General features: G+C 52.5%; 1 long non-coding RNA gene across 2 annotated transcripts in view; it reads left to right on the forward strand.

Moving 5' to 3' along the window:
* The first annotated feature begins 57 nt into the window (after nt 1-57).
* LOC125128117 (uncharacterized) overlaps nt 58-20,903 on the forward strand; it is a 69,195-nt gene continuing 48,349 nt past the window's right edge. The window contains exons 1-2 of one of the 2 annotated variants that reach the window (XR_007135140.1): nt 58-177; nt 2,722-2,765. This is a non-coding gene — a long non-coding RNA (uncharacterized LOC125128117). Of the gene's footprint in view, nt 178-2,721; nt 2,766-20,316; nt 20,567-20,903 lie in introns of those variants that run through there. The other variant, XR_007135143.1, reaches the window with a different exon arrangement.

The raw sequence follows: 20,903 nt of genomic DNA on the forward strand, positions 1-20,903 counted from the left end.
GAGGAAAAGAGGGAGGGGCAGGGAGGGGCCAGGGCCTGGCGGCTGGACAGGCTTGCCCAGGAGGAGCCCTGCGGGAAGGGGGGCCGGGGAGCAGGAAGCTACAGCCCCTACAGGCCCAGCCCTGCCTAGGTGGCATCTCCCAACCTCTCCTGACAGTGTTTGCTGGACCTGGAAAATGTATGGGTGTGCATGCGTGTGTCCGAGGGTGTTTTTGCGGGTGTGGAGGGAGGGCTGGTGGGGCATTTACATGAAGGGTGTATCTGTGTCCTCATCCATCTGGGTGAATGTGCACACACGTGTTGTGTTGCCATGGCTGGGGTCTGTGGAGGGGGGGGTTGCTGCAGGAGAATACTGGGGCTGGGGCTGGGGGGTGTATGGAAGTGTGGCTGTTGATATGTGGGGGGGCATGTGTGTCCGTAGGGTGTGAGATTTGGGGAGTGGGTATGAAAATCTGTGAGTGTGGGTTTGGGTGGGTCTGTTGCTCTGTGTGTGTGGTGTGTCTGTGTCGGTGTATGTGGGGATCTGTGTACAAGCATAGGTGTGAGTTTGGTCATGTGTTGCTCTGTGTGTGTGTGTAGCTTTGTGTGTGTATGGATCCATGTGAATGTGGTTATGGAATTGGGTTTGTCTGTTGTGTGTGTGAGTGTGAATGTGCAGGTGGGTTTGAAGCTATCTGTTACTCTGTGTGTAGAGGGTGTGTGTGTGTATCTGTGTGAGTTTGAGCGTGTGTTGCTCTCTGTGTGTATGTATAGCTTTGTGTGTATATGGATCTGTGAATGTGGTTATGGATTTGTGTGTGTGTGTGTGTGTACAGGTGGGTTTGAAGATGTCTGTTACTCTGTGTGTAGAGGGGTGTGTGTGTGTATCTGTGTGTGAGTTTGGGTGTGTCTGTTGCTCTGTGTATCTATCTATGGAGGTATAGGTTTCAATGTCTCTTGCTGTGTGTGAGTGTGGGTGTAGATTTGTGTTTTGCTCTATATGTGTGTGTCTAGGTATGTGTGTGTATATGTGTGTGGATGCAGGTTTCATTATGTCTGTTGCTGTGCGTGTGTGTGTGTGTGTGTGCACGTGCACATGCGCATGTGGGCTTGGGTGCTCCTGTTGCTGTGGGTAGGTGTGACTGTTGCTGTTGCCGTGTGTGCATGTGTGTGTGTGTGTGCGCGCACGCACGCGCGCATGTGCGGGCTTGGGTGTCCTGTTGCTGTGGGTAGGTGTGGCTATTGCTCTCTGTGTGTGTGTGTGTGTGTGTGTGTGTGTGTGTGTGTGTGTGCACACATATGGGCTTGGGTGCTCCTGTTGCTGTGGGTAGGTGTGGCTGTTACTGTTGCTGTTGCCGTGTGGGTAGGTGTGTAGGTCTGTGGGATGTGAGGAAAGAGCTGTGAGAGTTGCTGTATGTTTGGGTCTGGATGTTTTGGGGAGGGGGGGGTGTCTCTGTTGAGGTGGAGTATTAACAACACCTTTGGAGGAAAAGCACCCCTTTTGAGCAGGCCTCTTTCGAGTTAAACCCTGTTTTCAAAACCCGGAAATGGCGGCCAGGCTGTCACCCACTTCCTGCAGGGCGGTGGGCAGAACAGGGCTGGGGGGGGCAGGCAGGCCTTCAGGCCCGAGGGACCCCAGACCCATTTTATTGCTGGTCACACCTGCCAAGGCCTCCTGGGCCTGACTGCGGGGACACATTTAGAAACAATTCATTCTCTGGTGGGAGGGAGAGAGGGCCCTTTTATTTTCATCTGTTGCAGAAATAGCTCACGTCTGATAGGAGTTCTTGTGCTCTCTCGGGTGGGAGGCAGCTCTGAAATAGAAGGAAAGATATTAAGGATTTTAGACACACGAGAAAACTCCTGAGCTCACTGAAACCGAGTTTAAAATATTTCTCTAAAAATAAGCTTTGTTTTCCTTGTGGATTCCTGTGGCAATCAGGCCCTTGTGTCGGGGCGTTTAGCTGGCCTGGGAAGCCAGGCGGAATTTTTTAAAAAGCGAGCATTTCCCAGCTGTGGCCTTGGAAAGTTCTCTGTTTTCCATTTATTAAACTCCTAGTTTCCGGCTAATTAAAATTATTTTCAAATACATCTCCATGGCCCACCAATATGTGATGAGACATGCATGGACTTCCCAGTGACCCTGGAGGAGGCCCGGCCAGACTGTGGGGTGGCCTGTGACCCCTGCACTGGGCCTGGTTCTGGTATTATGGGGAGACCCCTTGAAAGGCAGGCCCAGGGCCTTGTGTTACCAAATCCCACCACCCGGGGAGTGACTGGGGTGAGAGGCTGCTCTTGGGCCGTCTTTGAGCGCTACAACCACTGGAGAGGGGCTGGGGGACCTTGGTGGCCTGCTGCTCGTTCCTCTGCTTCACTGAGGGGAGAAGGGCTGCCCTCCAGGGGAGAGGAACTTGGCCGAGGTATATGGCAGGTGGTCCTGGGCTGCCTGGTTGTCTCTCCCTGGCCCGGCTCCTGTTGAAGCTACAGGTCCAGAGAGGCCAGTGTTCCTGGGCTCTTTCGAGCACCTACAAGACGTCCAGACTCCCAAGGTGACATGTTGTGAAGATGGAAATCAGAGATGCTGCAGGGCAGGAGGCACAGGCCGCCGAGGGCCAGGGCTGGTGTGATTCCTCGTGTGCTGGCAGCTTCCCTTCCACTGCCCTGGGGTCCTGTCCAGACATGGGGCGGGGAGGGGGGCGGCAATGCTGGAACTGCTGCCTAAGACCTTGCATCCATCCCACAGGCAGCTCCTGATCGTCTGGGACATGCCAGCACCACAGGACAGAGGTGAGTGGACAGGTGCCATCCTTACCTTTCTGGAGTGCATGTGTTTTCAAGGTTCATTCATGTGGCAGCGTGAAGCCGCCTTCCCTCCTTGGTGTGGCGAGATAATATTCCTTTGCATGCATGGACCGTGTTTTGTTTTTCATTCATCAGTTGATAGATGTTGGAGTTGCCACCTTTTGGCTGTGGGGGCGGGGGTTGGTTAGTTTGTTTTGCTTTTGCTTTTTATTTTTTTTAATCTTTTGGCTGTTGAATCACGTTGCTATGACATCCATGTGTACACGTTTTTGCATGAACATATGTTTTCAGTTCTTTTGGTTCTATACCTAGAAATAGAAAGGCCAGATCGTATGGTAATTCTACATTTAAGTTTTTGTTTTTGTTTTTGTTTTTTTGCCTTTTCTTAGGCCGCCCCCACAGCTTATAGAGGTTCCCAGGCTAGGGGTCCAATCGGAGCTGTAGCCACTGGCTTACACCAGAGCCACAGCAACGTGGGATCCGAGCCGCATCTTCGACTTACACCACGGCTCATGACAACACCGGATCCTTATCCCACTGAGCGAGGCCAGGGATCGAACCCGAAACCTCATGGTTCCTAGTGGGGTTCGTTAACCACTGATCCAAGACGGGAACTCCTACATTTAAGTTTTTGAAGAACGGCTGTACTATTTTCCAAAGTGACACATAACAGTTTTATTAATGTCTGTTTCCCCTACTTTGCATGCATGTTCCTTGATGGCCACACAAAAACAAACAAACAAAAAAAAGACCACCAAAAAAAACAAAAAAACAAAAAAAAAGACCACCACCACCACAACAACCACCACCAAAAACTTGTACCCTTGTTCATAACAGCCAAAAAGTGGAAACAACCCAGATGACCATCAACAGATGAACAAAAAGTGGCATGTCCACACAACAGAACGGTATTCAGACAAAGACAAGACTGAAGGGAATTACCGTCTGGCTCAGTGGGTTAAGTATCTGGCATTGTCCCTGCAGTGGCTCAGGTAGCTTCTGTGATGTGGGTTTGATCCCTGGCCTGGGAACTTCCACACGCTGCCGCAGGTGCAGGCAAAAAAAAAGGAATGAAGAACTGATAACTCTGTAAGTGAAAGAAGCCAGATACAAAAGACCGCCTATTATATGACTCCTCTTATATGAAGTGTCCAAAATAGGCAAATCCATAGAGACAAAAAGATTAGTGGTTGCCAGGCACTGGGGAAGGAAAGACAAATGATTGCTGATGGAGACACTGATTCTTTGGGGGTTGATGAAAATATTCTGGATTCCATGGTGGTGCTGATTGAACATATATTAAAATGGGTACACTTCTTTGCTTTAATCTGGTGACTTTTATTGTGTGTGAATTATATCTTGATTTTTAAAAATATATTAAAATGGGTACACTTCTTTGCTTTAATCTGGTGACTTTTATTGTGTGTGAATTATATCTTGATTTTTAAAAATGCATAGTCACAAGCTGAAATCCAGCTACAAAAGGGAAGGGCAGGGCACTAAGGGAGCCTCTGTCAGGGAAATTGGTCTAACGTAGGGTCCTGGAAGCCCTTGAAGAAGTAACAAGGGCAAAGGGCTTACTTAATAAGGCAAAGGACTCGTGAAAAAGCTTTCCAACTAGAAGGAGCAGCTAGTGCAAAGGGCCGGTGGTTAGAGGGAACATGGTTCCACAAAAGAAAGAAAAGGAAAAGGTGCCTGGGGCTGGAGCACTATGGCACAGGGTGGGGCTGGGGCAGTGGGCTCGGCCCTCTAGATCTCTCGCTTGCTCTCTGTCCCCCACCAATTCTGCTATTAGAGCATCAGAATTTTAGTTCAGTGAGTTCTACACTCATGGTTTTTCATATTATCCTTTGAACTTTTCTATATTTTAGTGAAATGTGTTCAATTAACTTTTTCAATTAAAAAAAAATTGCCCTCAGAGCGCCCCCCTAAAAATGTAAATACCCCTTGAGGGGGGGATTCTATTTGGATTTTTTCGCCCCAGAGCCCAGCACGTTAGCACCCATGGAAAGAACTGTGACTCAAGTCAGAGGTGAGGAATGAGTCCCAGGTGCTGCCCATGACCCACGGTATGACCCTGAGCACCATTCATGGTCTCTTTAAGCCTCGGTTTCTTTGTGTGAAAAATGGGTTAATGCATTGTCCTTGCATTTGAGGTAAGGATTGAGATACTATATGTGAGATGCCTGGAGGTGGAAAGTATTCAACCAAAGAATTCGCTGGCTGTTATTATTATTACCTCCGTAGCGCTTCGTCATCTTCAGCTTCATTATCTCTGGCTCCCCCTGCTCCCCCAGCTCCTGCCCACAGGTTCCCTGGTCAAATGCCTTATAGGGTCTAATAGCTACATTTATGGAGCACTTATTATGTCCTCAAGTTAAAACAGTCCTTCTCTCTTACCCAAGACTGAAGTAGTCCCCTATCCCCATTTCAAAGATGAGGAAACTGAGCTCAGAGCTGTCATAGGCCCGAGGCCAAGCAGCTAGGAAAAAGGCAGAAGCTGAATTCAAAGGAAGCTAAGCAGTGGCTCCTTCAAATCGCCCTAGGCTGCCTCTCGTTCTCCTGCTTTCCTCCCACACTGTCTGGAAATGGCGATTTCCAAGAAGCCTTCCAGGGTTTCTTGCCAGGTAGAACTTGGCTGATTTTTTATTTTATTTTATTTTATTTTATTTTATTTTATTTTATTTTATTTTGCTTTTTAGGGCCACACCTATGGCATATGGAAGCTCCCAGGCCAGGGATCAAATTGGAGCTGTAGCTGCCAGCCTACACCACAGCCACAGCAACACCAGATCCAAGCTGCATCAACAACCTACACCACAGCTCATGGCAATGCCGGATCCTTAACCCACTGAGCAGAGCCAGGGATTGAACCTGCGTCCTCATGGATACGAGTCAGATTTGTTTCCAAGGCACCACAATGGGATCTCCTCTTTTTTTTTCTTTTTCTTTTTTTTTTTTAAGGTCTTATTGAAGTATAGTTGATTTACAATGTTGTGATAATTTCACCTGTGCTTTTAAAACACAAGTTACCCTTCAGCTCAAAATCCTCACTCCGAATAAAAATCTAAACTCTTCCCAAGGCTTACAAGGTCCAGCATTATCTTTCCCTCCCACTCACTAGCCTCTTTCTCTTCTGACCCTGACTCTCCCTTCCCTCTTCCTGCTCCAGCCACTCAGCTCTCCCTGCTGGTTTGTATTCATGGTGGGCCTACTCCCTGTCTCAGGACCTTTGCAGTTGCTATTCCCTGTCATGCTCTTCCACATGGCTCATTTGCTCCGGTTGCCTTTACAGGGGGCCACCCAGACCACCCTCTTTAAGACAACAGCCCCATCTGGCATCTCTCATCCTGCTTTATTTTTCCCCTAGCATTTGTCATCCTCTGACTTTTTTTCCCTTTTTTTTCAGGGCCGTACCCTCAGCATTTGGAAGTTCCCAGGGTAGGGGTCAAATTGGAGCTGCCACTGCAGGCCTGCGTCACAGCCACAGCCACACTGGCTCCGAGTCGCACCTTTAATTCTGCATTTCAGCTCTCAACAATGTGGGATCCTTAACCCCCTGAGCGAGGCCAGGGACTGAACCGGCATCCTCATGGATACGAGTAGGGTTCTTGTTTTGTTTTGTTTTGTTTTTTAATTTTGTCTTTTGTCTTTTTAGGGCTACACCCACGGCATATGGAGGTTCCCAGGCTAGGGGTCTAGTCAGAGCTACAACTGCCAGCCTACACCAGAGCCACAGCAATGCCAGATCCGAGCCACGTCTGCAACCTACACCACAGCTCACGGCAACGCCGGATCGTTAACCCACTGAGCAAGGGCAGGGACCGAACCCGCAACCTCATGGTTCCTAGTCGGATTCGTTAACCACTGCGCCACGTCGGGAACTCCCCTTTGACATATTTTAAATGCCTTTTTTGTGTACACATCATCCTTCCTTCTTAGACTCTAAGCCTCCTGAGGGCAGGAGGAAGCCATTGAAGGACTTTAAGCTGAGGAAAAAGACAGCCGCGCTCAAGATTTTAAATGGTTTAAGTTGTGTAGAAACTAGATTGGAGAAAAAAAAATGATTCCTTATAAAAACTATTTTCATGCTAAAAAAGTTTTTAAAAACCATGACCTAGTGTAGCCCTTTCACTCCTTAGATGAGAAAACGAAGGCTCAGCGAGAATAGGAAGTCCCCCTTGGAGAATTCCCAATTTCCGGATTCCTCCATGAGCCCTGGGTAAAGAGATCACCCAAGACACTGTCCGCCTTAGGTGTGAGCTGTCCTAGGGCTGTGGGTAAAAACGCTGAATATCAATTCTCACCAAGCAGACCTAAAGCCCTCTTAGCTGAGAGGCTCAGAGCAGCAAGTTTCTGAAGGTTCTGTCCATCTGGCTTCTTAGGGAGGTTCTGGAAGGTCCATGGAACAGACAGGCCAGTGGCTCACAAAGCACAGCCTGGGGAGCCTAGAGCTGCCGCAGGGGCTGGAGCATGAGAGGACTCCAGGCAAGTGTCACCGCTGCCGTGTGAGGGGCCTGGTCTGCAGGGCTTACAGGCAGAGGCTCCCACAGACCTGGCTTCAGGTCTCACTTCATGGCCACTCCCTACCTGTGTGATCCTGAACGCACCTCTGAGCCTCAGTTTCCTTATCTGTGAAATGGGGGCGATGATGCCATTCCTGCTACACAAAGTCCCCATGAGGGTCAAAATATGATATCATGGGTGACATGACTAGGAGAGAGCCCAGCTCAGGGTCCCCCAGATGGAACTGCCCTGCACAGGCTGGCACAATGGGTAGCTGCCAAGGCTGCCGAGCCAAAGCCTAGCTCTGCTACTGCCGGCTGCGAGACCATGAGCCAGTGGCTTGATGTCTCCATCTGTAGTATGTCAGGCCTGTCACCTTGGACCATCAGGAAGCTTCTGAGAAGCCGTCAACCCACTTAGTGCGAACAGAGCAGACACACAGGCAGTAGGATGTAACAGTTTAGGACTGCTTTCTTGGGTTTTTTTCACACCTAATTAATAGACGCCCAAGCTAAGGAGGTTGAGGAAGTCTGCCCCCACCAAACTGCCCCAACCACATGAGTGACAGTCGCTTTCCTTTAGAAATTCTAGATAGCTCTGCACGGTCCAGTGTGGTAGGCACGAGGCGCGTGACACGATGTGCATTGAACTTAAACGAAATTCAACACTTCCTTCCTCACCAGCCACTAGCCACACTGCAAGTGCTCCTCTGTTGCTAGAAGCCACTGCCCTGCATGTTTCCGTCATGGCAGAAAGTTCTGTTGGACGGCACTGTCATTCTGGAGAGTTCTCTTAACATGCAAACCACTGTAAGGAAGGACACATCTGTCACCTAACCCTTGAAGGGTTGTCCTTCTCCAAAGCAAGTCCTGGGACACACCCGTGGCAGCCTTCGTGGGTCCCCCTCCCTCCGCAAGCCAAGAGAGTCCAAAAGAGTTCCAAACTGTTCCTCTGTCAGGTAGACTGGAAGTGCCAGTGGAGGAGAGGAGAAGGGACTACCCACCACATGGTGGCACCGCACAGCCCCACCCAGCAGCCTGGGACCCCCTCCTCTCAGTCGCCCCAGAGACATGGCCCTTCACACGCACCCCTCCCATTGTCCCTGTTTCTACAGCTGTGACACCATTTCCCTCCAGCCCCCTGTGCCTGAACCTAGGGTCTTCCCTGAGTCTTCTCTCACTTCCCTCTACCCTGTCCCTCAGGCTCCCTGAACCAAAGGCAGCTTTCTAGCCCGCCTGTGCACCTCCCCGGGGAAGACTCAGCAACCCAGGCTCCATCTCCCCCAGACAGCAGGGGATCCAGGAGCCCCCAGCTGCTCCTCCTCCCAGCCACCTGCCCCAGAGCCAGCTTCTAAAACACATGGGTGATCATGCCCCTCCTGCCCTAGGACCCTGACCAGTATCCTTGCCCCCAACTCAAGCCCAAGCTTCCAAACGTGCTCTTTGAGGTTCTGCCTGGAACCTCAGTGCTCCCTCCTTGCCCTGGGGCACCCACCGCAGTGATGCCTCCTGCTCGTCACAATCCTGGGCCTCTGCTGTCCCCATGCCCCTGCCTGGGACATGCCCCTGATGTGCCCTGCTTCCTCTGCCTCAGCTGAATCGCAAGCTCAGATGTAGCCCCTCCACCTACCCCAGCCCTGGCCCCCCAGGGCCCCATCCTATAGGCCTTTGTGGGTGCACAGAGTGCATTGCCCTACACCAGCCGCTTGCAGCTCTGTCTTCCTCTGTAGCCTGTAAGTTCTTTCAGAGGAAGAAGGAACTTCTTCTTCCTCCTGGTACCTCCCCCCATCCCAGCCCGGCCTCTAGAAGGGCCTCAATAACTGTGCAACAAAAACCAGCCCCCCCCCATCCCCACGAGAATGGTACTGTCCGATCCATTCAACAGATGAAGAGCATGCAACTCAGAGAGAGGTGAAGACCCCTGCCCAGGGTCTCCCAGCTCCTGAGTGGTGTGGCCATGGTGTCTCTCCCCACTCTCACCTCCACCCCTCCCCACCTCCCCCACCCCCTACTCCCCTTGAGACGAGAATGCCTGACTATGCAGAACAGGGAGAAATGCACGGCTCCTTGGTAGGCATGACGTCCTGTAGGGTTTTCTCTCTCATTCCAAACTCATGCCCGCTGGTTTTGAGCATCCCAACAGCAGGCAGTACATTCCAGCGTGTCCCTCCTCAGCCCCACTCGGCAAAGCTGATCGCATGGGACCCGCTTTGTGCGAGGAGCTCCGGAGATTTGTACATGGCAGCTGTCTCTGTACCTACTCACACACACCTTCAATTGGCAGAGTGGGAGCATGCTGTCCACCCTGCCCACGTGCCAGCACCTTCTTTGACAGTGGCACGGTACCCACAGGAGGAGGGCCAGCTGGTGGCCTCCCAGGTGCTGCACCATTTCACTTTTATGAGCAATGCAGCATGAACATTGTTGTTCACAGATCTTTGGGTGAGGATTTGCCTCTGATGAACCCATGAAGGCAGCATGGCTGAGTGACCAGGCGGCTCACATGTTTCTGGGGAGGGTTATAGGCATTTAAAACCTTGAGACCGGCCATGACAGTAACCCTCCAAAAATATTGCACTAATTCGCCCCCCCCCATGCCTCTGAGGCCATTTATGCCCCTGTTTTGCTCCCTGCCTGCTGAGTTTCTGGAATCTACCTAACAGGGGCTGTCCCCTGGGCTCTGGTCTTTCTCTGTCTCCCTGTCCCATCTTCAGTTTCTTCCATGCTGAACCCCAACTCCCCCACACCTCCACACTCTTGGGGGGCAGCTTGCTGATATGTAATGCCCCCCCCCCCCCGAGCTGGAGCCAAAGACAGAGGCTGTCACCTGGGAGCCCCAGGCAGCCCTGGGTCCATCTCACTGAGCTCGGGGCACCCGGGGCTTGAGGGCAAGGGGGTCAGAAGATTCTTCCCCCGAAACCAGGGGGCGGGGGAAGGCCCCCATCTGTGTGACTGTGGGTGGGGGCAGCACTGAGACAAGAGAGACAAGAGTGCTGCCACTGAGGATGGGAGAGCATGGTGGTGCATCTCAGGGAGAGCCCGTGCGAGAGTGTGCATATGTGCAGAAGCCTGTGTCTGCACGCATGCCAGTGTGCGTGTGTGTTTTAGGGGCCGTTGTGTCAGGGGTTATGTAACGGAGGCGCTCTCTGGGGCCAACAAACCGCAGTGGTGTAACCGCCAGTTGGCAGGGCCACTGGGAGGAAAGGAGGGACAACGTAAGCAGCCTGCTGCGTCGGTCCCTCACCCGCCACAGGCAGGCCCTGGACAGCGCAGCCCTCCGGCCCTCCATGCCCGCCCCACGCCCCGGGGGCTGGCCTGGGAGGGGCAATGGTGAAGGCCAAGGAGGCCAAAGCCGCGGGTCACAGAGCTGTACCGGGAGTGGACATCCACAGCTCTTGACCTGGGCCCAAGGGACGGGACGGGGAGGAGAGCTGCGCAAGGTCTACCTGGGCTTTTCCTGGGTCCGCCGGAGGCCACGGAGCCCCTGCAAATGAGGGGTGCGGTCTTCCTCTCTCTTCAAAGCTTTCTGGGAGTCCCCGTGTCCCAGACACCCCTGCCTGGCCCTGAGCCAGTGTGGACTCACCACTCATCTGCCAGCTGTCTGTGCCTCTCTCTCACATCCCCACAAAGGTGCACCTCCTCCCTGCCCCCACACCTCACCCCCAGCCCAGATGCCTGCCTTCCGGTCAGTTCCTAGCCACTTGCTCAGCACCGCACCTTAGGCCTTCTCTTCCAGGAAGCCTGCCCTGACTGTCCTGCGCTGGAGTCCGCTCTCCCTGCTCTGAGCCTCTGAGGTGCCTCCAGACCCATAAACTGACATCTGGCCACACACAGGGGTCCCTTCTCCAGTTAGTCATTCTAATAATAACAGCCACAGTTTTTGCAGCATATTCTCCCCCAAACCCTGTCCCTTGAGGGGCCCTCGTTGTTGCATGTCATCTTTGCACTAGCCCTAGAAGGTGGCTTTCTCACTGCTAGTACGTGGCAAGGGTGCGCATGATTGAAGCCAAAGGTGCCACAGAGCATGGGTGGGCGGTTCAGCCCCAGGAAAGCCAGACTCTGACCCAGAGACCCTGCAGCCAAGGCTCGCCCTGGGAGCTTCCAGGGGGCTGGGAGGTTCAGGGTCCCTTTGACCTTAAGGTCCTTTCCTGAGAGTCCCTTGGAATTGTGACTGAGACAACAATGGGTGTACAGGAGGGAGGGAAAGAGAATTCTCACCAAGGTAGAAACCCAAACTAAGGAGACAGGTGAGTGAAAACCAGAAAGCTAGAAAGCAAAGATGACTCAGGAGGCAGCTGTGGGCCTGGCCGAAGTCAGATGGGGCAGGGTAGCAGGAAGGAAGGGGGGAAGGGGAGAGGGAGAGGTGGCCCAGGCTGGCTCTCTGGCTCTCCCGCCCCCTCCAGGGGAAGCATCCTGCCTGCTCCTCCCAGCCTGTATGGGCCTGGGGGCCTGGAAGCACCTCAACTTCTTCCCTGTGCTCCCCTGCTGCACTGGGCCCATGGCAGGCACTCATGCTCCGGGGTAGTGGCTGGTCCATGAACCAGAATGGCTAGCCTCCCCCAGCAGTAAAATTGTCCTCTGTACAAGGATTAAATGAGAGGAGTTGCTGTTGTGGTTCAGCAAGAACCTGACTAGTATCCATGAGGATCTGGGTTTGATCCCTGGCTTCGCTCAGTGGGTTAAGGATCCTGTGTCGCTGTGAGCTGTGGTGTAGGTCGAAGATGCAGGTCAGATCTGGCGTTGCTGTGACTGTGGTATAGACCAGCAGCTGGGGCTCCGATTCAACCCCTAGCCTGGGAACTTCATATGCCAAGGGCACAGCCCTAAAAAGACCGAAGAAAGAGAAAAAGAGATTAAATGACATAAACTACGCCACGCCTGGCACACTGTGATGCTAGAGAATGTTAGAGCCTCCCTCTTTTCCCTGCTGGGTCACCAACCCTGCAACCTTCCTGTGGTCACTCCTCGTGAGGTCAGGAGTCCACAGAGGGCCTCCAGGGATGCAGCCATTGCCGTTCACCTGGTTTTCCAGAGCACAGACTCTGGAGCCAGACTGACTGGTTCCATCCCAGCCTTCCCACTTATCAGCTGTGCGACCTTGGGCGAGTTCCTCCATCTCTCTGTGCCTCTGTTTCCTCATTTTGGATTCCTCTGTTCCCTGGAGGTCCAAGGGGAAGTTTTATTTCATCAAATAGCCTTCAAGTTCCAGAAGGGTAGAGAAAGCCCATTGATTAGACTACACTGCCATTTAAAAACCTCTGCCTCCGCTCTAAGAGAGAATGACCCCATATTACAGAGGTGGAAACTGAGGTTCACAGAAAGCTCATGCCTCGCCCAAGGCCACCAGGCGCACCTGCCTCCAGGAGCTCTCTCTACCTGCATTGGCTTAATTGCAGCTCAGATTTCTGGGCTCTGAGATGGGCCCAAGAGATTCCGACCCAAGGGTGACCGGGGGTAATTAGCAAAGAGGTGAGGGAGCATTTAAAATGCTCTGACAAGAACCTGGACATCATGTAAAGGCCTGTTTGCAGGGGACCAGCCCCACCACGGCGCGTCTGTGAGATGGTAGATTCCACATGGCCTGAGTGTGGGCTGGCTCTGCAGGTGCTGGTCAGAGGGCTGTCTAAGCTGTGGGCTTACAAGAGCAAGGGAGGATCTGTGTGTTACAGCACAGCCTCTTTTCCTGGACATTCTGCTTAACAGACACCCGTGCCTGCATCATATGCTCATGTGGGCCTAAATTTTTTTTCCGGCAGGCGGCATGAGAAACTGGTACCTGGTTACCTTTAGACAGAGGTTGGGAAAGGTTGAAACCAAGAGGTGGGGCGGGGGGGGGGATGTTTTATTTTGAACCCTTCTCTTTTGTTTAATTTTCCTACCATGCACATATATTATTACAGGCAGACCTCAGTGATACTGCAGGTTTGGTTCCAGACCACGGCAGTAAAGTAAATATTGCAATAAAGCAAATCAGGAATTCCCATCGTGGCTCCGCGGTAACGAACCGGATTAGTATCCATGAGGATGAGGGTTCGATTCCTGGCCTCACTCAGTGGGTTAAGGATCCGGCATTGCTGGGGCTGTGGTGTAGGCCAGCAGCTATAGCTCCAATTTGACCCCTAGCCTGGGAACCTCCATATGCCACAGGTGCCCCCCTAAAAAGACAAAAAAAAAAGTCTAAAGCAAATCACGGTATATTCAAATCACGGTCTTTTTCTTTTTTCTTTTTGGTTTCCTAGCGCATATAAAATTTATATTTACAGTATATATTAAGTGTGCATAACACACTTAAAATGTCCGAAAAACTATGTCTAAAAAAAAATGTACATATCTTAATTTAAAAATTCTTGGAGTTCTCGTTGTGACACAATGAGATCAATGGTATCTCTGCAGTGACAGGATGAAGGTTTGATCCCCATGGCCCTGCACAGTGGGTTAAAGGATCCGATGTTGCCATAGCTGCAGCGTAGGTGGCAACTTCAGCTGGGATCTGATCCCTGGCCCCAGAAACTCCATATGCCTCGGGGCAGCCAAAAAAGAAAAACAAAACTCTTTATTTGCTAAAAAATGCTAACCATCATCTGACCATGTAGCATTGCCACAAACCCTCAGATTTGTTAAAAAAAAAAAAAAAGCCAATATCTGAGAAGCACAATAAAGCGAAACACAATAAAACAAGGTATGCCTTTATTTTTAAAAGGCTGATCTTATCTGAGCACTTGGAATTAAGAGCCATTCTGCTCTTTTTCTGTGGTGTCAAAAAAGAGAGATGTAATGAAATTTGGTGGGAGATGGTATGGTTTTGGGGAGTCTTGCTATGGAGGGCGAGGGCCTGGCTGGGAACCAGAGGCTAAAGGGCCTGGGGACCTCAGAAGGGGGAGGGGGGAAGGGGTCCTGCCTGCTGATTCTTCCTGCCCCCTCTGCCCCATCCCCACCGCTGGTTCAGGAGGACTTTGAGGGACCCAGGCCAGCCCTCAAGCCTTTGGAATCCTTTCTCCCATTTGAGCCAAACCTTTCAAAGCACAGGCTCCTTTCCTATGAAGACAAGAACCAGGACTCTTGTCTGTTTGCCTGAAGTTTGCCTGTAATTTGCATGACCCACCACTGGCTGTCCTGCTTTCTGAGCCTCTGGTCCCAGGCTTCCCTGCAGCCAGATTCTCTCTGCCAAGTCCTGCCGTCCTGTCCTCTCACTGGAGCCTCCTATAGCCCTGTGGCAGATGCCACGGCCCGCTGGCCAGTCCTGGAGGGCCTGGGGGTCTGCTGGGGGCTTCAGTTTCAGGAAGATGACCCCCTGACTCTCTCCTCAGTCCTGGCCCATGGGGCTCCCTTGTTTGCTGTCGTTGCTGGTCCAGCACCAGGTGAGGCAGCCTGTGGTCCCTGGCTTTGCTCACCACTGACCGCCATGCCAAGCCATCACCCACATCCTTGTGAACAGAGACACCCCCCCACCCTCAAGTGGGAAGAGTGCTGCGAGCTCCTTTATAGGCTTTCAGGCTAAGAAACTGAAGTCCAGGTTGGTAGGTGACTTGTCAAGGCCAATGGCAGTGAGCCAGTGACAGAACAGTAGCTAAGATCCAGGCATTTCTCCATCCTGGGTACTCGACCCTAAGGGTGGACTGACCAAGAAATGAAGTTAATATGATCTCAGGATTATTTGAAGAAAAATCTGCCTTAAAAATCTGTTGAGGCATTCCCATTGCAGCTCAGTGGTAATGAACTCCACTAGTATCCGTAAGGCAGGTATGATCCCTGGCCTCGCTCAGTAAGTTAGGGATCCAGCATTGCTGGGAGCTGTGGTGTAGTTTACAGATGCAGCCCAGATCCGGTGTTACTGTGGCTGTGGTGTAGGCCAGCAGCTGTTAACTCCAATTCGACACTTTGCCTGGGAACTTCCATATGCCGCAGATGTGGCCCTATAAAAAAAAAATTTTTTTTTAAATTTAAAAAAAAATTTTAAAAAAAGCAAAAAACCTGTTGACCCAACTCAACAGCATATGGCATTGTGGAAATATGAGTTAAAACGAGATTCCACTACCTACCTCTTAGAATGGCCAAAAGCTGGGACACTGATACCACCAAATGCTGACCAGGATACGGAGCGTTAGGAACTCTCATTATTGCTGGTGAGAATGCAAAATGGTATAGCACTTGGGACGGCAGTTTGGCAGGTTTTTTTTTTTTTTTTTTCTTAAACTAAACGTGCTATTTATAATGTAGCAATCACGATCTTGATATTTACCTAAATGAGTTGAACACGTATGTCGACAGAAAAACCTGCACACAGATGCTTATAGCAGCTTTATTGGCAACTGCCACAACCTGAAAGCAGCCAAGATGTTCTTCAGTAGGTAAATGGAGACATAAACTCCGATACATCCAGACAATGGGATGTTATTCAGTGCTAAAGTGAATGAACAACAAACTATAAAAAGACAAGGAGGAAATGCACTGTTACTAAGTGAAAGAAGCCCATCTGAAAAAGGCTACAGACTCTATGATTCCAACTATGACATTCTGGAAATGGTCAAACTCTGCAGGCAGTACAAAGATTAAAGGTTGCCAGGGCTGGGCTGGGGAGTAGGGTGAGCACAGAAGCAGAGCTCAGAGGACTTTTAGGGTAGTGACAATAGTCTGGATAATCCTCTAACGGTGGATACCTGTCGTCATACATTTGTCCAAACCCATGGAATGTCCAACACCAACAGTGAACCCTAATGGGCCTTGGGTGATAATGATGTTTCATGTAGGTTCATCAGTTGGAAAAAAACGTACCACACTGGGGGGGGATGTTGATCGTGGGGGAGTCTAGGCGTGTGTGGGGCAGGGGGTATATGGGTACTCTGTATTTTCTGCTCAGTTTTGCTGTGAATCTAAAACTGTTCTTTAAAAAAAAAAAAAAAAAGGAAGATTCCCTTGTGGCACAGTGGGTTAAGGATCTGGTGTTGTCACTGCAGTGGTTTGGTCACTGCTGTGGCGTGGGTTTGATCCCTGGCCTGGGAACTTCCGTGTGTCAAGGGGACGGCCAGGAAATAAATAAATAATACAAAAAAATAAAATCTATGGAGAGTTCCCATCATGGCTCAGAGGTAACGAGCCCAACTAGGATCCATGAGGACGTGGGTTACATCCCTGGCCTCACTCAGTGTGTTAAGGATCCCGAGTTGCTGTGGCTGTGGTGTAGGCTGGCAGCTGTTGCTGTGATTCAACCCCTAGCTTGGGAACTTCCCTATGCCACAGGTGCAGCCCTAAAAAAGCAAAAAATAAAATATATGGAAAAAAATTCACCTGGGAGTGATGGTTCTGAAAGCTAACCCTCCCCCTAGCGTCTTCCGTAAGAGGACAACTGTTTTCCCCAGGCCCTCCCAGGTCCCCTGCCAGCAGGGAGATGAGGTGGGGATTCTCAGTGCTTGCGGGGGGGCTCCTGGGGTGGGGGTTATGGGGTGAGCAGGCCTGACCTTGCCCCGGCCACCCATCTCCCTCCCCACATGTTTCCTGGAGGAGCCTTAGAGGTCCCGGCCGTTGGCCCCCTTCTCCCCAGCTTCCTGTTTTGGTTCCAGAGAGACGTTTGGCCGTTTCTGCAGCTGAACTGGGAGCCGGTTGGGCTGGTGGGAGGACTGGCACTTGCCTTGTGGGTGAGCAGGTCAGGGGGCCGAGACCTGGTTGGAGCCTCAGCTTGTGTCACTGGAAGGCTCCCCTCCTGACCTGGAGGCCCATGAGAGGTCAGCTTGTTCAGTCCCCTGCCTCAGAGCAGAACATACCTGGGCCGGGCAGCTGAGTCTCAGACAAAGCAGCCCCCGGAGGCAGACCTTAGTGGCCAGTGTGATTGGAGCCACTTTGTCCCGATGAGCCCCAGCTTCGTCACCTGTGACTATGACTCTGCAGGTACGTGGGTTTACATGAACAGCTCTAATTCTTATGGCAGATGGGAGACACTCTGCCCACATCTGAAGGGAAGAAACCCCGACTTGTCCCCCCTCCCACCTGCCCCAGCCTGGCTGTCCCACCACACCTGAGAGCTTCATTCACAGCGGCAGACCTGCCAGGGGTCAAGGACACAGACGACACAGACTTGCCCTCAGAAAGACCTGAGCTGATGGGGCCAGAGGCACACATGAGCGAGTGCTTCCCAAGGGAGCAGCATGGGAAAGGCCAGGGGGACACTTGAGACACCCTGAAGTTGAAGGAAGTCTTCCTGGAGATGGAGACGCTGAAGTCAGATCTTCAGTGATGACTGGAGTTGGTGGGTCCGTTAGCAGAGGCCCAGACGCAGGCAGTGCTGTGGGCAAGGCTGTGGTTAACGAAGGTGCTGCCAGGGGAAGCCAGAAGCCGGTGGGGACAGGCCAGCCACCCCTCCCACTTCCCCTCCTCCCGTTCCTGGGGCCTAGGACTGGCCCAAAGTCATTGCCCTGGGGTCTCAGTAGGATCTCAGCCCCGGCATACAGGACTATCAGGCTCCTCCAGGTGAGGAGAGGCTCAGGCCACTGCTCTGCTTTGTGGCTCCAGAGTGGGTGTGGGGCCTGACTCACCAGGCCCCAGGGAGGCCAGACCACACACCCTCAGGGCCAGGGAGCAGAGAGAAGGGAAGGCAGCCTTAGCCAGGCCCCTGACCGGAAGGGGGCTGCAGGGGCTGCCGCCAGAGGGGCCTGTCCTCTCTAGCCGGTGAGGCCATTTGCCAGGAGGGAAGCCACTACCTCAGGTCCCTTACTGAGATGTGTAGGTAGGCAGCATCTTTGGAGATGCTTGAAGAGATGCTTTCGGAGCAAGAGCTCTGCAGGTTAAGGATTAGGGGCAGAGGGGGTCCCCGGCTTGTACTTCTCCAGCTCCAGAAGCAGCCACCTCTCCTCTCATTGTCCTCAGCAAGGGTCAAAGAGAGGAGGAAATTGAGATTCGATTTCTCCCACCACAACTGTGCCCTCAGGAGACTGGGACCTTCCCGGGCCAGTTGCTTTGTCTCCTCATCAGACTCAGGGACTTTAGGGACAGAAGCCAGCTTTCCTTCTAAGACACAGTCAGGGTCTCTGCCTCTTCTGTTCTCCACATCCCCTGGCAGTCCCTGAGCCATTTTACTCAGGTGACATCAGTCCTGGGCCTCTGATGTCCAGAAGGTCTCTGCTTCTGTCACATGGGCTGCCAGTTCTGGCCACAGGGAGGTGGGGCTAAGGAGGGCGTGATGAGAGGGGAGGAAGGCAGGTCTGGGGCATAATTTGGGGAGCCCAGCACAAAGTGGAAATTTAGGGCCCCTTGTTCAAATTTTTTGGGGGGGTAAATATAAAAAAAAAACCTTTATTTCTTCAGCAGGCTAATACCTTAAAGATCGTGCCCCTAAACTTTTTAATTACAGGATGGCCCCTGAAGTATGAAACCAAGCCCAGGGTCTTTCTAAGCACGGGGCCTTGGCTAACTGCATGGGTCACATGTCCATAACGCCAGCCCTGCAGGAGGGGCTGGTTCCTCAAGTGGGGGCACTTCATGGAGAGAGGGGAAGAGGCTGGCACACAGACCCAAGGGCCGGGGAGGATCTAGGCTCCTGGACTGTTGCAAAGAGGGAAAGATGAGGCTTGAGTAGGTAGGTTGGTACCAGATCCAGAAGGATCCTGACCACTCAAATTGGAACTTGATCCTGGAGGTAAACACTAAAGTTTCTGAGCCCCAGGGAACCAGGAGGCTTCCATGGGCCAAGCTGGAACAGGAGTGGGTCCATAGAAATCAATTCCTCTCTAGATGATTGACGGAAGAGGAAACTAAAGCCCAGAGAGGGACAGAGACTTGCCCAAGGTCACCCAGACAGGGGTACAGAGCCAGGCTAAGCTCTAGCTGCCTGGGTCTTGTTTCGGGTTCTGTGGGGAATAAACTGAGAACTGATGTGTGGGGTGGGAGGGCAGATTGTGCTGGGCCTCCCAGGTTCGGTCCACCTAAAGGGCAGGACCTACCTTCCCCAGAACCCTCAGTCAGGACTGTTCTGGGTGTCCCTTTCCTCTGGCGCTGCCTCTGTGTCTCTTGTGTTCCCCGTTCCTTGTCCATCCTCATGCTTTTCTATTACCTGCCATGTTGGCCCCGCAAAGCTGTGCCTCACCACGCCCCCTACCCGTACCCTCCTGGCCAGGCGGTGGCCCACAAGGGAACGGTGCCCAGAGCAGGGGTCCCTGCCACAGGAAGGCAGCTAAGGCCCAGGAACTTCCTCTGAGCCCTGGCCCAGGAGCAGCTACTCCCCTCACCCCAACTTTCTGCACCCTGCCCCTCCCCCCATTCAACTTGGTGCTCTGTCCCCCATACTTCTTTCTGTGCTCCAGGACCCCCCCACCCTAAGACCCACCCAAGGCATTTGGAAACCTCCCTGAGGCTTCAGTGCCCCCAGAAGCCCCCAATCCGTTACTTCTCCATATTCTTTGCCAAAAAGGAGAGCTTCCAAAGCCACCTTGCAAATATATGCAAATGAGATGCAAACAGGCTAGGGGTCGAATCAGAGCTGCCCTACACCACAGCCACAGCAATGCTGGACCTGAGCCACAGTCTGCGACCTACAACACAGCTCCCAGCAACCCTGGATCCCTAACCCGCTGAGCAACGCCAGGGATCGACGTCCTCATGGATACTAGTGGGGTTCGTTACCGCTGAGCCAGGACAGGAACTCCCAGGGATTCACCCTTTGAAAATCGTCTCTTGGGTGGTTGCTTCCCTCCTTCCTGCTCTGCCAAATTCACCTAAATTTGTAAGTGTTAGTGACTGTGAGAAAGTCAGAGCAGAAACGCAGCCCAAGGATAGGGCGGAGACCGGGGCCTCTGTGCCCGGGTGAAGGGGCGGGGCCTGGGCTGCCCTTCCCTCTGCCCCGGGAGGCCTGCCGCAAAGGGTGTGTGGTGTGCTGGGAGTTGAAACATTGTACTTAGCTGAGAAGTTTCCTGGGCTTTCTCGGGGGGGGGGGGGGGGGGGGGGGGCGGGGGGGGTGTCATTGTCAAGAGTGGGGAAGGGCAAGACTCTGAGGGGTGGTGGCCTAGTGAGGGGGCTGGGGCAGAGAGCAGCAGGGCGAGGCTGCCAGGGTGTCAGGGTGAGCTGGGGGGAAAGGCCTGAAGCCCCCAGGGGAAACCTTCCCAGGCCTGGAAGCGCCCGTTGGGGCCACGCCCAGTGCAGCCCTCACTCAGTGCCACCGCTGCCCTGGGAGCTCATGTGGGAGGCACCTGGCCAGCAACGTACTTGACCTCCGGGGCCCTTGGTTTCCTCATTGGAAAACACAGGCGATGGTGTGAGGAAACCACTGCAATGCTGATTCTAAGCAGTCTGGGTCCGGTAAGATGATTTACAACCCTTATGTAGAAAGAAGGAAGGTGATAGGTCTTTCTAGAAGTCTCTGCGAGAAGCTTCACACCGTGTCTTCAAGGGACGAGCCCTATTTTAGGAAGGACTTGGAAATCCTTGTCCAAAGTTCTTGAGTCTCCCTGTGGAGTCTCCTGGGGTCACATGCTTGGGACGCAGAAGACAAGGAGGACCTTTGCTGGGAAGGGTCCCACGCAGGGGAGGCCCTATGGGATTAAGAGTGCAAGTATCACTGTAGGTGAGAGAAAGTTAAATGGAAGAAGGAAAGATGCAGTCGGTAACTGGTCTGAAGAGCTGAACTGGGGGTTCA

Source organism: Phacochoerus africanus, chromosome 5, assembly GCF_016906955.1.
Source record: "Phacochoerus africanus isolate WHEZ1 chromosome 5, ROS_Pafr_v1, whole genome shotgun sequence".
In the NCBI taxonomy this organism is placed as follows: domain Eukaryota; kingdom Metazoa; phylum Chordata; class Mammalia; order Artiodactyla; family Suidae; genus Phacochoerus; species Phacochoerus africanus.